The sequence below is a fragment of the Cyprinodon tularosa genome, unplaced genomic scaffold (genome assembly GCF_016077235.1).
Source record: "Cyprinodon tularosa strain WSP-4 unplaced genomic scaffold, ASM1607723v1 ctg736, whole genome shotgun sequence".
Taxonomy (NCBI): Eukaryota; Metazoa; Chordata; class Actinopteri; order Cyprinodontiformes; family Cyprinodontidae; genus Cyprinodon; species Cyprinodon tularosa.
The window spans coordinates 311,755-328,992 of record NW_024039492.1 but is presented as its reverse complement, the minus strand read 5'-3'; the positions used below and the strand labels follow the sequence as shown (position 1 = coordinate 328,992).

The 17,238-nt window shown below is 43.4% G+C and overlaps 1 protein-coding gene across 1 annotated transcript in view; it reads left to right on the top strand.

The window, feature by feature from the left end:
• Positions 1–14,368: 14,368 nt before the first annotated feature.
• ankfn1 (ankyrin repeat and fibronectin type III domain containing 1) overlaps positions 14,369–17,238 on the top strand; it is a 140,425-nt gene continuing 137,555 nt past the window's right edge. Inside the window, exon 1 of the mRNA XM_038269697.1 lies at positions 14,369–14,572. The gene's annotated coding sequence lies outside the window, so the exon portion shown is untranslated. The remainder of the gene's footprint in view (positions 14,573–17,238) is intronic.

Genomic DNA, 17,238 nt, shown 5'->3' with positions numbered 1-17,238 from the left:
TTTGCTGTGATCAGTGGAATAAAGGGGGGTTTTTATGTTTTTTTAAGTGAGAAAAAAACCTGAAAACTTCATCAGTGCAGTCAGTTCATCCAGATTACAATCCTGCCTTCCAATATTATTTCTGTCGGAGCCGCTCAGACCCCCACATACCAGCGGTGCGCCGACAGAAGGAATCCATTCAACAGCAGCCTCTGGCCAGGTCGCCTCCTCGCGGTTCACCGCAGCAGCTGGTAGGTGTTTTTCATCTAAATAATCCGATCTGCAGGCAGCAGGATAATAAAAGCGAACATATTCTGCCGGCAGATATATGCATTTTAAGTTAATTATGCGTTAATAAACTGTTTAAGAGGAGTAATCAGAGCGGTCTGTGTCATCAGCGCTGTGTCTCTCTCCCAGCCAGCTCCCAGATCAGCTTCTCTGATTGGTTGACGCGGCGCTTCGAGCAGCAAAAATTAAATTTTTCCATCTCGAGCAGCAACGCGTTTGCGGCGCGTCCCGCGCGTCAGATGCTTAAACGCGCCCGACGCGCTGCTTCAGCTGCTCAGACGCGCTGCGCCTGCTGCTCAAAACGCGCCGCGGGACCTTTTGCTGCGCCTTGACGCGCGTCAACCATTGACTTCGCATGTAAACTCGCTGCTTCTGTCGCGCCAGCTGCGCCCGGTGTGAACGCAGCATAAGAGCAGGAGGAGCAGTGAGGCCTCCACCCTCCAACAGACTCCACCATGTGGGAGGAATCAGATGTTTCCTCCCAGCAGCGCCTCCTTTCTACTCCCCGTCTGTCCGGTCGCTCCTCTCTCACAGGCAGAGGAGCTGTTATTACGTTAAATGACCTATTGCACAACAGTCATGGACTCAGGCTAACTTTGCTCACAGCTGCTTATCGTTCGTGTCAAAACCTGCAGGTCGTAGCAGGTATTGCATCACGCTGTAGTATGCATGTGAGGCCTTTCGGTGGCGCTGTAGCATGGGTGCATAAAGACACCATGTAAACTTTTCCAGGATGAGAGTCATCATAATTTCCGTCTTGGTTCTCTTCAGACGGTGCATCTTTAGGACTACAATAGATCTCAGGTGTTTTCATTCGCTGCGGCCTCAGGCTCTTCTAATCGCCGTGGTTAAAGTCAGGATTCTTACTTCCACTGCAATATAATCACAAGCAGGGATGTGAACAGATAGACACTAGATGGCGCTAGAGCACCTGCCCTTTGACCCTCTGGACAAAAAGTGCCCTCATGAAATCTTTTTTTTTTTTTTTATTCCGAAATACCATTTATACCCAGAATCTGGATTTAGCTCCACAATCAATCAATCAATCAATCAATCAATCAATCAATCAATCAATCAATCAATCAATCAATCAATCAATCAATCAATCAATCAATCAATCAATTTCATTGTCAACTACAATTTTCATTGCAATTAAAAATATCAGTTTCAGTCAAAACCGTTCATCACAATCCATCGCATACTTTGGGGTGGGGGGACGATACAGTTTGAAAAAAAAAAAAGAAACTCTGCACAAGAAAAGCACAAGTAGCACGAGAAAGAGATTTCAGCAGAGCGTCACATTGGAGGCGGAGTCACATGAAGTCAATCTGACATCTGAGGCGTTAGTTGTGTGTGTGATGAATGTGTTATAGATCCGTGAACGCTGACCACAGACCCTGGCCTTGATGAGATGGAAGTTTATCACTTTTCTCTTTGCTGGTTTGTTGTCATTTATTCCTGGTTCTCACTTTTTGTGGATTTTTTTTTTGCATTTTTGCTTCTGTTGAACTTTTGGTTAATTAAATCTTCAATAAACCAGGTTTAGTGTCTGTATTTGGGTCCCGTCAAACCTCCCCCCCGCCTTGATAGAATAAGAGTTTTTAACTTCAAAATAAAATTATTGCATTTTATCACTTTAAACAAGATGATAGATTTGTTTTTTTTTTAATATTTTAAATGTAAATTTTAGTTCATCCTCAAATTGTCATATAAACCCACTCAAATAACGATTAAAATCAAAGATATTCTGGAATCCTTTGCATTAGACTTCTCCTCTATTTCTGTGTACCTTGGAAAACTGTCTGAACTTTGATCAAGTGAATATATAAAGTGAATAATAATAATTGTTGCAGATGTTCTGAGCAGCAGCCAGCAGGCTGCAGAAACCTCCCTCTCAGCTTTAGCTCTGCTACACAGAAGGATTCATGCATCTCAGAGGCCCGTTCTTCTACTTCACGCCGTAAGAATCAGTCAGTTATTCAAATATGGCGTCTACTCTCCATGTTTGCCTCACTCTTTTCTCCAGCTGAAGGAGTTTCCTCCAGGCACTTCCTCCTGGGAGAGATGTTTGCTGCATGAATGTGGAAGCGGGAATCAACAAGCTGTGGGCTGTTCTGAGCTGAAGACATACAGCTGTTCACATCTGGAGTCGTAAGGCTTTGCTTTTACAGCTGACTGGGGGCCAGTTTGGGCCCCCAGCTGGATCAAAGGTTAGGGTGTTCCTTCCACACATCTCAAGCTTCAATGTTCTTAAGTTTAAACTCTTCTGGAAGTGTTCATCTTCTCTCTCTGCATGAATCTGAGCCGAATGACCAAAGCTGATGTTCTCTGTGGAAGTTGGACTTTCCTCCTGATGGCCCTCCAGGGACTTTGCTTGAGTGCTGAATCGCTTCCTTCCCCTTCAGTTTCTGGGTCAGGAACGATGTGAGGAATTTAGTCTCTGGTGGCGTCGTGATCTGCTTCCTGCCCCCAGCAGATGGTTTCTGGTCCTGCGTGTAAAACAGGGAGTCAGCTGCTGCTTGCATCTGATTTCAGCTCTTCCTTTTTACTGCTTCCTGCTTCACAGGTGCACCAGACTGCAGCTTCAGAGTTAGAAAAGCTGACTTTGCATTTCTGTCACTTCACATCCTCCAGTTACTAAGAAAAGACTTCAGTAAAACTGTTTGTTCCTACTAGGGGCCCCACAGGGTCCCAGCAAAGTGCTGAACTGATTAAAAGCAGCTTTCTGGATCCCTGCAGGAACTATGGAATAACTCTTTGGTTCCTTTTAGGTTGAAACATCCCAGAGAGCTGATGTGGTCTCAGCTTTCTGGTCCGTCTGCTGGGAGCAGCTGCAGGATGAGAATAGATGTTTGTTGTTCTCAGATGTTCTCCTCACTCTTCTTTCCAGCCATAACCTACAGTTACCTTTGCAAACATGTGACCTTTCCCAGACGCTGGCAAAGAGCAGGAAAACTGTCCGGAAGGAAGAGGAGCGTGCTAACATGCCGAGGACAGAAAAATCATCTTTTTCTGGCCAAAAACAAAATCTATTTCTGAACCAAGTGGCTTCAGAAAGTCACTTTAAATCCGTCTCTGAACAACAAACTCATTTCAAACAATAAACTTTATGTTTTTTACTTAAATACATTCATTATCACTAATCTTAAGTGAATACTCTTTATTACTACTAAATACGTAAACCGCATGATTCTGCATTTTAAATAAATATGCTTTATTAGTCAAATCAATCTTGTAAGGTTTATTTTTTTAGGTTTATGTTTAAAAATCTTCACATTTGTTATGTAATAAAATGACATCATGTTGGGTGAAATATTTTGATAATCTGGCTTCTGTCTTCTTCCAGGGTTCAAGCAAACCTACAGATTGTTTTTATTTTTAGATTAAAAAAGTCATTCAGGCAGTCATGCTGCAACAGCCACTAGGAATATTATGAATATTGAGAATATTAGGAATAATAGGAATATTGAGAATCTGTCAGGATTTGGTGTTGGATTGAGGACCCAAAAGCAGAGGCAGGTAGGCAGAGGTGAATTTTGGTGGGTTTAATGAGGTCCACAGGTACAGATGCAGGAATCAAAAAAATCCAACAAAGATAACAAACAAACCAGAACCAAGGAGACATCTGGGGAAACCAAACACTAGGAGCCAGGGAGAGACGAGGTAAGCAGACAGACGTTAGACGAGGATCCAGCAAACAGGAACTGAAGAGGGAGGGCTTTTAAAGGGGACAGAGACAAAGAGAGGGCTAACAAGGGGATTGGAAACAGGTGAGGACAGAGCAGAAAACAGAGCAGGGAAAGAGGACACAAGGGGGCAGCAGAGGACAACAAATGGAAAACCTGGAAGGAACTAACAAGAAAACAACAAAATAATAATTAAACACTAAAACAAGGAGGAAAGTAAAACTTAATACTCTAAATAAACATAACAAAACCAAAACTGTGACAGAAGCTAAATAAGATGATCTGGAATTCCTGTGCTTAAAATAAGACAGTTAGCTTTAACGTACTTGATATCAATAATGACGTTTCTTTCTGTCTTCATTAGTAAATTATCTAACTTACCTGCTCAAATCGGGGCTCCTCTTCCCTCCATTAAAGACATTTCATCCCAGCGCTGCGTGTCCCGAGCCCGTGACATCATCAATGACCCCTCACCCCCCCACCATGGACTGTTCTCCCTGCTGCCCTCTGGGAAGAGGCTTCCCAGCATTCAATGCAGGACCAGCAGGTTCTGCAGCAGCTTCTTCCCCGCCGCCATCACACTGATGAATGTTGGATAAATTCTAAATCTCCGACTCTGCATCACACTGATGACACCAAACCAACAATACTGCATATCTGCACCATAAATATTAATGCTCTGAACTTTCAGATCTATGCGTTTTTTTGCTCCATGTTTTCTTTCAGTTTAATAGTTGGAGAATAACTTCCAGCAGATGTATTTCATATGAAGGCATTTAAAGGATAATATTTTGAATGATGATTCTTCTTTAGTTTCTGGTTTATCCTGAAGCAGATTCTAGATCCCAGAAAACACTAAAGCAGACTTTAAAAGTCTTCCAGATTTGTTTGAGCAGAGAGGGACTGCAGGGCGGGACTGTTTGGTATTATTAGGCTCAGAGAAAAGTCAGGATGTTATTAAAGAGAAGAGCAGCTGAAGCCAAGTGGAGCAGGAGTGACAGGATGTGAAAAAACCAGATCAAATAAACCAGAGGAAGGATGAGGAGGGATGCAGGTCACTGACAAGTCAGTAAAAGGGAATCTATCTCCAACCAGACTGAGAAGATCAGAGATGAAGCAGAAAAACAGAAAAGAACAAGGTGGAGCAGAGAGACCCGCTGACAGGCGGAGAGTTCAGAGGTCAGACATGGTGGATTGGCCCGTGGAGTTGGGCTGTGGGGTCAGCAGGTCACATGGACCTGCTTCTGCCTCGCTTTCCTATATATATATATACTATATATATATATACTATATATATACAATCACCGGCCACTTTATTAGGTACCCCATGCTAGTAACGGGTTGGACCCCCTTTTGCCTGCAGAACTGCCTCAATTCTTGGTGGCATAGATTCAACAAGGTGCTGGAAGCATTCCTCAGGGAGTTTGGTCCATATTGACATGATGACATCACACAGTTGCTGCAGATTTGTCGGCTGCACATCCATGATGCGAATCTCCCGTTCCACCACATCCCAAAGATGCTCTATTGGATTGAGATCTGGTGACTGTGGAGGCCATTTGAGTACAGTGAACTCATTGTCATGTTCAAGAAACCAGTCTGAGATGATTCCAGCTTTATGACATGGCGCATTATCCTGCTGAAAGTAGCCATCAGAAGTTGGGTACATTGTGGTCATAAAGGGATGGACATGGTCAGCAACAATACTCAGGTAGGCTGTGGCGTTGCAACGATAGTCAATTGGTACCAAGGGGCCCAAAGAGTGCCAAGAAAATATTCCCCACACCATGACACCACCACCACCAGCCTGAACCGTTGATACAAGGCAGGATGGATCCATGCTTTCATGTTGTAGACGCCAAATTCTGACCCTACCATCCGAATGTCGCAGCAGAAATCCAGACTCATCAGACCAGGCAACGTTTTTCCAATCTTCTATTGTCCAATTTCCATGAGCTTGTGCAAATTGTAGCCTCAGTTTCCTGTTCTTAGCTGAAAGGAGTGGCACCCGGTGTGGTCTTCTGCTGCTGTAGCCCATCTGCCTCAAAGTTCGACGTACTGTGCGTTCAGAGATGCTCTTCTGCCCACCTTGGTTGTAACGGGTGGTTATTTGAGTCACTGTTGCCCTTCTATCAGCTCGAACCAGTCTGGCCATTCTCCTCTGACCTCTGGCATCAACAAGGCATTTCCGCCCACAGAACTGCCGCTCACTGGATGTTTTTTCTTTTTCGGACCATTCTCTGTAAACCCTAGAGATGGTTGTGCGAGAAAATCCCAGTAGATCAGCAGTTTCTGAAATACTCAGACCAGAAACCTTTGTTTCTAGATGCTGGAGATCGGCCTGTTTTCCAGTGTAGTCCTGTTTCTCTGACTGTGACTAACTGGATGTGCTCTCTTCATCCTCTGACATGGGAGCTGGCTCGGAGCTCGTCTGGGAGTTTTTCCTCCCCACTGTCGCTACAAGCATGCTTAGTGTGAGGGAATGCTGAAGAGTCAATGAGTCGATGCAATCAGCTGGTTTTGCTTAGATAGAAAACTTTGAATCAATCTGACTGGATGATCTGGTGAACTGGAAAGTGACCTGAGATGACATGATGTGAATTGGAGCTATAGAAATAAACTGAATAGAATTGAATTGAATTAAGAAGGGGGACACCCTCAACTCGAGTTCTGGGTTTCTGTTTCAGTTATCGATGGGATCACCTGTCATTTTGTTCTGATCCAACACAAAGAGGAGCAACAGTCAGATGATCAACCTTTTACAGTAGAATAAAAACTAAAGCTGCTCTGAAAACTGAAAACATCAACTGAGTTCTATATATCTACATACAGTGAAGAGAGAGAAAATACTGAGTTTAGTGGATCCAGACGCTCAGCTTGAAGGCTACATTTGTGCAGAAATCTGCCTTCTAAGCTTAAAAATCAAATAACTATTATTATAGGTTATTTCGGATGCTTTAACCTCCAGACGCTGCGGTGAGTAAATGGATGCGTTCCAATATAAGGCGGACTGGATCCTTTCAGGTTCTTGAACATAAGGAGACCAGAAGAGTTTTGGCTGTGAATTCAAACATTTATTCTCCAGTTTTATATTGTTGAAACACTTTACATGATTTTATTGTTTATATTTTAACTCTTCATTATTATGTTATTCTTAGACATTTTTCTAAGCTCCTCATTTGTGTGACCATTTTTTTCTAACTTTTTTTTTTCAGCTGAAAAAACCCGAATTTCCCCAACTGTGGGACAGTAAAGGGGCTATCCTCCCAATCGGGCCAAAAGAAGGACGCATTTTAAGGTCTCATAACGAGGAATCAGACCAGACCTCGGCTCAACGCTATGACGTAATCGGCCTTCGAATCTGGCCTTCAGAGGACGCAGCCCATGAAAACGAATGCAGCCAACATCACCCTCATTTAGACTCTGGATCAGAACTAAAACCTTTATCATTGAGCCATGGGGACATCTAGTGGTGAAATGCGGAACAGCAGGAAATCCTAGAGGCTTGAGTTTTTTGTTTTGTTTTTTTGTTTTATTCAAACTTGTAAAGATCTCCGCTATATTCTCCACTATCTGCTTAAGCGCCTCAGATTCAGGTAGTTAATTTTTCATACATTAACAGTTATTTGACAACAAAAACAAACTTTGTGGTTAATTATGCACATCAATATATTAACGTTAAAGATGATAAATACAGAATTTATGCTCTTTTCAGAACTTCTGCTTCTTTTCAGAGAACGGATGCACTACCTACCTGCCAAAATAAAACACTGGGAGGTTTTAACACAAAGTACAAAAGTAATTAAATAGTTTTTTTGTACATGACTAAAGGGATGCACACCTGTTGAGGTAGTTTGAAGTTTATTTTTCATACAAAACTAAAGGGATAAACGGTTATTGACTATGGGTATGCTGGTCTGACAGAACACCGGCTGTTAGCCTGGTCTGGAGCAGGCTAGCTTTAACTGAGTTGAAGCTTAATTAAACCAGCATATTCAGAAAATACAGACTTATCTCGGTGAAACAGACCCTTGTTCTCAGATTGAAAATCCTAAATCTGACAAAGTAGGATAAATTAACTCAGGATAATTGCTTTTTAATCAGAGCTAATTGTTAATCTAATTTCCTGAAACAGGTGAACATGATGAGGGCTAATTAGAGCAGCTGGTATAAAATGGGATGCAGCAGCAGAGCAGCACTGAGTGGGCGAGTGTTTCTAAGTCGTGGGTCAAGAGGAAACAGGAAGTGATTCTTTTGCGATGGAAGAAGGAAATAGTGAAAACGAAGAAGATTGGAAGATAGTAGAGTCAAAAAATGAGAAAAAGCAGAGATCAACTGAAGGGAAGTCCAGTTCAGAACAATCTATAAATTCTACAGGAAAACAAAATGAGTACAAAGTCATATTCAAAGTAGTTAATCAGGGAGACTCTTGCAGATTGGAATCCGGTTCAGTAAAAAAATCAATAAATAAACTGGTAGGGGAAGTCTGACGTTCATAAACTGCAGCGACAGCCTCAGCAAGGCGAAGCTATATGGATTAATAAGATGGAGGGAAAAGAGTTCAGTGCCGCTTGGTGGAGAACAAAAGGATGAGCAGGGGGGTGATTGGAGGAGTTCCTCTAAAAGTAACTGATGAAGAGATTCTAGAAAATATAAGTGGTGCAAAAGTAAAAGAAGTGAAACAACTAAAAACAACAAGAAATGGAGAAAGCTGTGACAGCCTTTTAGTAATGATCAAATTTGAAGAGGAGCAATTACCCAGTAAGGTTTTCAATGGATCTATGAGCTACAATGGCAAACTACAATCCTCCTCTAAGATGCTTCTAATGCCAAAAATTCAACATATATCAGCAGCATGTAAAGGAAAACAACAATGTAGAAAGTCTGCTAGAGAGCAGAAGTATGGAAAATAAGTTCAAATGAAATGCTGTAACCGTGGTGGAGAACATTCTGCTGCTTATCAAGGCTGTGAAGTGAGCAAAAGATCAGAAGAGATCAGAAAAGTGAAATTAGAGCTCGGAATAACTTCTGCTGAAGCTGCAAAAAGGATTGAATCCCAGTCAGAAAACCCAAACCAACAGTGGAGGAAATGAAAAGTTCAAAACCTCAGGAGGAGAAACCCCAACACTGCAGAAGATCCATTGATTGTTAAAAAGAAAGATTTAGTTCTTTTCATGGTAGAAGTGATCAATAGTTGTGCTCAGACGACAAGGAAAAACTAAAAAATCTAAATAATAGTGAAAGCTGCAGAAAAATATCTTGAAGTTAGAGATTTAAACTGGGAAACAGTTGAACGTCTGATGGGAAAACCAGTAGAACCATCAGAAACCGGCAGAGTGACGATAACTTGAAGATAAATTAGAAATTATGAGGATGAATGTTATTAAGTATTTATTGTGATAGACTAAGTTTAGCAGTTTGGAATAATATTAATTTTATATTTTTTCTTTATTATTTCTGTGGCTAACTTTTAACTAGTTTGCCAACCGCTATAAAAACCTCACAAGAAGAAGAAGAAGGGCAGCACTAAGTTTTCTCTCTCAGAGCTCATCCTGGTCCAGCTTTGCTGCCATATCAGACACCATCATGGTGATCCATCATGGTGATCCATCATGGTGATCCAGCATGGTGATCCATCATGGTGATCCATCATGGTGATCCATCATGGTGATCCATCATGGTGATCCATCATGGTGATCCAGCATGGTGATCCAGCATGGTGATCCATCATGGTGATCCATCATGGTGATCCATCATGGTGATCCAGCATGGTGATCCAGCATGGTGATCCATCATGGTGATCCAGCATGGTGATCCATCATGGTGATCCAGCATGGTGATCCATCATGGTGATCCATCATGGTGATCCATCATGGTGATCCATCATGGTGATCCAGCATGGTGATCCATCATGGTGATCCATCATGGTGATCCAGCATGGTGATCCATCATGGTGATCCATCATGGTGATCCATCATGGTGATCCATCATGGTGATCCAGCATGGTGATCCATCATGGTGATCCAGCATGGTGATCCATCATGGTGATCCATCATGGTGATCCATCATGGTGATCCATCATGGTGATCCAGCATGGTGATCCATCATGGTGATCCAGCATGGTGATCCAGCATGGTGATCCAGCGTGGTGATCCATCGTGGTGATCCAGCGTGGTGATCCAGCGTGGTGATCCATCATGGTGATCCAGCATGGTGATCCAGCATGGTGATCCAGCATGGTGATCCATCATGGTGATCCAGCATGGTGATCCAGCATGGTGATCCATCATGGTGATCCAGCATGGTGATCCATCATGGTGATCCAGCATGGTGATCCAGCATGGTGATCCAGCATGGTGATCCATCGTGGTGATCCAGCGTGGTGATCCAGCGTGGTGATCCATCATGGTGATCCAGCATGGTGATCCAGCATGGTGATCCAGCATGGTGATCCATCATGGTGATCCAGCATGGTGATCCAGCATGGTGATCCAGCATGGTGATCCATCATGGTGATCCAGCATGGTGATCCATCATGGTGATCCATCATGGTGATCCAGCATGGTGATCCAGCATGGTGATCCATCATGGTGATCCAGCATGGTGATCCATCATGGTGATCCATCATGGTGATCCATCATGGTGATCCATCATGGTGATCCAGCATGGTGATCCAGCATGGTGATCCATCATGGTGATCCAGCATGGTGATCCAGCATGGTGATCCAGCATGGTGATCCAGCATGGTGATCCATCATGGTGATCCATCATGGTGATCCATCATGGTGATCCATCATGGTGATCCATCATGGTGATCCATCATGGTGATCCATCATGGTGATCCAGCATGGTGATCCAGCATGGTGATCCATCATGGTGATCCAGCATGGTGATCCAGCATGGTGATCCATCATGGTGATCCAGCATGGTGATCCAGCATGGTGATCCATCATGGTGATCCATCATGGTGATCCAGCATGGTGATCCAGCATGGTGATCCATCATGGTGATCCAGCATGGTGATCCATCATGGTGATCCATCATGGTGATCCATCATGGTGATCCAGCATGGTGATCCAGCATGGTGATCCATCATGGTGATCCAGCATGGTGATCCAGCATGGTGATCCAGCATGGTGATCCAGCATGGTGATCCATCATGGTGATCCAGCATGGTGATCCATCATGGTGATCCATCATGGTGATCCATCATGGTGATCCATCATGGTGATCCAGCATGGTGATCCATCATGGTGATCCAGCATGGTGATCCATCATGGTGATCCAGCAGGGTGATCCAGCATGGTGATCCATCATGGTGATCCAGCAGGGTGATCCAGCATGGTGATCCATCATGGTGATCCATCATGGTGATCCATCATGGTGATCCATCATGGTGATCCAGCATGGTGATCCATCATGGTGATCCAGCATGGTGATCCATCATGGTGATCCAGCAGGGTGATCCAGCATGGTGATCCAGCATGGTGATCCAGCAGGTTTCCATGTCAGTTCTTCTCTCTAATCTTTAAGGCTTCTATCTTCGCTCTGGGATTTTCCAGTGTGGCTCCAGTTAAACCAGGCAGGTACATGCTGGTCCTTGTAGTTGGGTTCATGGGGAAATGTTTAGAAAACTGAACTTTTCTGGCTGCATGATGCCTTCACTGACTGGGTTTAATCTTTGAACCCAGAGCTTTAAGAATCTTGGTCCATTGATGTAAAATTCAAAAAGATGAAATTAAAATGAAACGCCATCAGGATGGGAATTTTTCAATGGGATGAGGTCAGTCTGTAGATGAGCTTTTAAAGGAAAGAAGTGCTCATATTCAGAATTCTGCTATGAAGGTGATGGGAGGACAGAACAGCTCTGCCTTCAGTCTGTACTCAGGCAGGCCACTGCTGGACCCGTCCCACATCCTTCATCAGGAACACAAACTCTTCCCTTCAGAACGTTCAGAATCCCAAAACCAAACTGAGCTGCTTTAAATGCTCCTTTATATCCACTTCCATCAATGTTTGAAATAGATCTGTAAGGAGAGAAAGAGGAATGCAATAACTGTGGTCTGCTTGTTGTGTTCTATTTTTAATTCTTTAGAGGATGTGTTTGTAATATATGTGTGCGTTTTTAGCTGGTATTAGTTTTTCATACGTATGTATTTCTGATGGCAGGTACTACTGTGCTCTGCTCACCTGGGACAAATTTCCCTTAGAGGACAATAAAGTAGATTTTATTCTATCATCTTCAGGAGGACGGGGCTTTGCAAGAATTAATAAGCAACATATCCTCATAAAGCAAGTCTAGAAATACATCCTACAGGCGTTCACTATTGAGTCACTATGATGGACGCTTTAAGGTTTGTGAGTCATTATGGTGAACATCAGGAAGCAGCACAGCACTGAGGTCAGAAGGTGGATGATGATGTTTGGAAACTCAGCTGATCTTTATGATCAACTGAGCCCCCATCAGCTGAGGCCCACTGGGGTTCAAGGAGACAGAAGCAGACATAGAAAAAGAAGAATAGATACAAAAAGCAACTGTCAACCAGCTCCACAGGCGGCCCCGTCAAGAGAGATAGAATGAAGTAGAATGATGAAAAAGGGATCCCCATGTCCTCCAGCAGTCTAAGCTTATAGCAGCATTAAACTTTAGCTTCTTTGTTTCATATTAGGTTAACCTGGAAAAAAAGTTTGTTTTTTGACCCCTCTTCATAACAGACTTAAATCACCACCTTATCTGAACTAAAGGAAGTCGGAAACAGTTTGGCAAACTTTGAACAAAGAGGCTTCGTTTGGATGCAAACGCTGCTTCTTTTTAGGATGCTGTCTGTGGACCATCTCATTCCCAGAGCTATTCTGGTCCCTGTTTATTTGCACATCTGTCCTAAAGAACAGCATCTAGGAAGTAAATATCTCCCCTCCACATCTCAGAGCAGAATGGGAAGAAGGCGTCTTCCATCATCTGAAGCTTAATGAGGCCGTTGTCATGATTGGTTCACTAAAAGCGACCCAAGAATGCAGAACACCACTGACGGACACAAGGATGAAAGTTTAACAGTTTATTTATGCACAAGCACATAGAATACACTGGTTCAGGTTCGGGGCCTGGATACTGGTTCACCGGAGTCTGCGTGAGAGACAGTTCAGTTAGTGTTGCCAACAGAGGTTTGATTTCCAGAGGTTTACTGATTGTACCTTGAGGGTTCTTGAGGTTAGCTTGGGAGAGTCACTGTTGGTTCTGGAGAAGAGTTCATCAGCAGAGTCCGTTTGCTGCTTCAGCGTCTCACGTCTAATTTGAACAGACCTTGGCTTTGGGTTTTCCAGCTCTAGTCCAGAGCTGCTTGGAGGTTCTCTGTGAATCTTCAGGTTTGGCTCTGAGGGTCGGCTCGGCAGGTTAGCTCTTCCTGAGCTTTCACAGAGGAGGCACAGGTTTCCTGGAAAACAGATACAAGGGTTAGAATCCAAGCTGGATTCAAAAGTCATCAAAATACTCTGAGGATCAAGGCTTAAGCGCTGACCAACTGGAACAACACTGCGGCGTTGAGGCAAGGTCTGAAGACAGCTTATATAGTGGATCCTCTGTTGATCTCTGACGAGCTGCAGCTGTGCAGGAGGCTCCCTCAGAGGATCCACGGCGGACTCTGCTGGAGAAAGATGGGATTTCTCCAGCTCCCAACAGCTGTCTCATTTAGTGATGTAAACATGTTTAACTGTTCCAGCTCTGAATGCTCTGACTGATGGCAGCGTCGTTTCATCAGAGCAATAATTGATCTTGAATGATCCCATCTGTTCTCTCTGCCGCCGTAAAGTTGAATCTTCGGCTCTGGAGCAGGGATGGTATTTGTGGTGCTTCCTGGTAAAAACTGTAGATAATCTGGATCATAAACAGCCTCCTTCCTGTTTGATCGAATCGCCAGCAGAGAAAACTTCTCGTTTATCCCTCTTCTACGTTTCTCTCTTTAAAAAATTCTGTTTCACTTCTTTCACTGTTTTGTTCCTCTGGTCTTTCTCTTTTCCTCTCCTGGTCTCTTTCCATCTCATCCTACATTTTCTGTACTTCTAATCTGACAGTTCCTGCTTTCTTTTCTGCTTCCTGTTTGTTTCCACTCCTCCTATAGGACAGAACTGCTTTAAACAAACTTTGACTTCTGTTAAGCCTTGATGCATTACTGATGTCCTTAAGGTGTGTGAATGGATGTAAGTCTGACAACAAGCTAACATAAACACAGCATATCTCTTCCTGTGGTTTTATCCTCCCTTTCCTCTTTTAATGTCCCATTTTTGTTCTTTTGATCCTTTCCTCGCTCTCTCCTCCCTCCTGCAGCAGCAGTAGAACCTCAGCCCTCCTTCCTCCCAGCTGATGGTCCAATAGGAACAGGGTGGGAGGCAGATGGGGCTCACTCCCTCCAGATGTGGGACTCGCCGCTCTGCGTTAACCACAGTGAAACGTGAGCTCTCTCTGCTGCTCTGCAGCCTGTATTTTTGGGATGTTTTAAACGGGCCGGGACCTAGAGACGTTCCCAGGCCGGAGGCCGGCCTGTGCATGTTTCTGCTCTTTGGAAGACAAGGCGAGAAAGAAGAAGAGGAGACATTGTTTCTGCAGAGGAAGAAAGGGATAAACGGTAAAGTTTGGGTTCGGTCCCTTCAAGCATCCGTGGAGCTGAAGCTCAGTTGACTGAGGAAGCAGCATAATTGTGGGTTTAAATGTTATTTTTGCCAGAAACTCTCAGATTCTGTCTCTGATTGGTCGGTTGAGTCGCAGCTTTTTGTCTTTCTGCTCCAGTTTAAAGCAGCTTCTGATTCCATTAAAACGACTTATTCTCATCTTTAACTTTCGGTTAAATCTAAATGGCTCTGAACTACTTGGTGGTTACCATGGCAACATTCGATAGTCCTGTCTGACTGACTTTATAAAGTCAATGTGGCTCAAGAGCTGATTATTTCTGCAACAAGTTGACGGTCATTTCCAACTAGTTGCCCTCAGAGGGGCAGCAACCTCCTGCTGTCTAGGTTGCATTTTCTGTCTGCATGAAAGTGCGTCCAGAAGCTGAGGACACAGAGCAGTTTGGATGAAGTCTGTCCAGAGGGAGTATCATGATTCCCGAGCTCTGGATGAAGATTGGCAGAAGAATATTAAATATTCCAACAGAATCTCCAGGCTTTGCATCCATGAGGTCTGATACCTGTTTCTGGACAGCAGGTGGAAGTTTCACATAATCCATCCCCTTCAGTGTCCGCCATATTGGATCAGTCCATTTGCTGCACATGTTCAGAAAGGTCCAAACAGACAGCAGCAAACCATTTGAAAACAAACCATGCAAAGAGCAGTGTTGCCAACTTAGCGCTTTAGTCGCTATATTTAGCCACTTTTCAGACCCCTCTAGCACTTTGATTTCTAAAAAGCTCCTAGCGCCAAATCTAGAGACTTTTTTCTGGTTCATCTGGTCTGTTCCTGTTTGGCTGTGACTCCATCCTGGAGAGAAATATCAGCTGTGCTGCTGCCATCAAAACCTTTGTTTCTAGATGTTGGAGCTTGGCCTGTTTTCCAGTGTAGTCCTGTTTCTCTGACTGTGACTAACTGGATGTGCTCTCTTCATCCTCTGACATGGGAGCTGGCTCGGAGCTCGTCTGCCTGGCTGTGTGTTTCCTGGACGGGGCCGCCTGTGGAGCTGGTTGACAGTTGCCTTTTGTATCTATGCTTCTTTTTCTATGTCTGCTTCTGTCTCCTTGAACCCCAGTGGGCCTCAGCAGATGGCCGCTCACACTGAGCCTGGTTCTGCTGGAGGTTTCTTCCTGTTCAAAGGGAGTTTTTCCTCTCCACTGTCGCTACAAGCATGCTTAGTGTGAGGGATTGCTGAAGAGTCAATGAGTCGAATCAATCAGCTGGTTTTCCTTAGATAGAAAACTTTGAATCAATCTGACTGGATGATCTGGTGAACTGGAAAGTGACCTGAGATGACATGATGTGAATTGGAGCTATAGAAATAAACTGAATAGAATTGAAATTTTCCTGACAGAATAAGTGAGAGAAGGACTTACAAGTAATTTAAAGGTTAACCAAACTTAGGCTCTACTTGTTTCCATAAACAGCATCAGTACCACAGCTTTCTGCTACTGGAAGTTAGAAAAGTAGCTGTTTACACACAGACAGAAATGGTGCATTCAATGATCCTCAGAAACGTCAATTTTACAAGTTCCAGTGACTTAATCTCAGAGGTAAATTGATTCCAGTTTTTCCCCTCAGAGATCAATATTTTCTCCAACATGGTCACTGTTAATACCTTATCAATGACAAAAAGACTTTCTGAGCAGTCAAACATAATTGTCTTCTAAACAATTACAAAAAACCCCAAAATGACAGACTTTTTTATAATGAATAAAGAATGCCCAGAAAAGGGTGAACAGTAGTTTCGCTGCTGTCGATGCAAGTGGCAGCCATCTTGAATATGAAAATCGGATCACATCCCACTGCACCGACGTTCCACCTCATAAATCCAACCTTTGGGGCGTAGCAGGTGAAATTGCCTACTTGAAGCTGAGCATTTTATTTAAATTATTAGGTGAACGTTTGTCAAGGCGTTAATTTGTCTGGAAAACCCTTAACAGCCATGAAATGTTCCCGTCTGACAACATTATGTCGACTAAAGGCTTTTTAAACTCAAACACCAACCAAAATGAAGCTTGAGGCAGAAAAGATGGATGAAGATGCCCGATCGTCCGTTACAAGGATCCACAGTCCGTCACCGAAATGTTTCCAAGGCCCTGGTTAAAGTCTGGATAGACTGAGCGGACAATAAACAGCCCATAAAGTTAGAAAAAACATGCTATCATATATCATATATGATAACAGATTATTATGAAAAATATTTGCCTGATTTAATGATTTATATGTTTTTTAAGGTAATAACTTAGTCTGAAGGATTGAATATAAGCAGCACTAGATTAAACGCATTCATCAGATCAGACTCACTATTTAGTGAGTCCACCTGTTTTCAGGAGGACTTTCTCACTTCAACATAGATTCTAACTACTTTTTACCTGCTGATCACAGCTAATATAGCAAAGCTGCTCTCTGCATTGAACACAGGAGCAGCAGAAACATCTGGACTCATTTTACTGGACGTCTGACCTTAATGTGGATCAGAGATGAAGCAGCGGAAGCTTTATTGATGCTGAGGACGTGTTTTGCATGAACATAGCATCAGATTTAGCTTCCTGGCTTTTTGCAGGGACAGAGTAAAAACCTCTTTGTGTGTTTGATCAATTAGAAGACAGACAGTGATGTAAG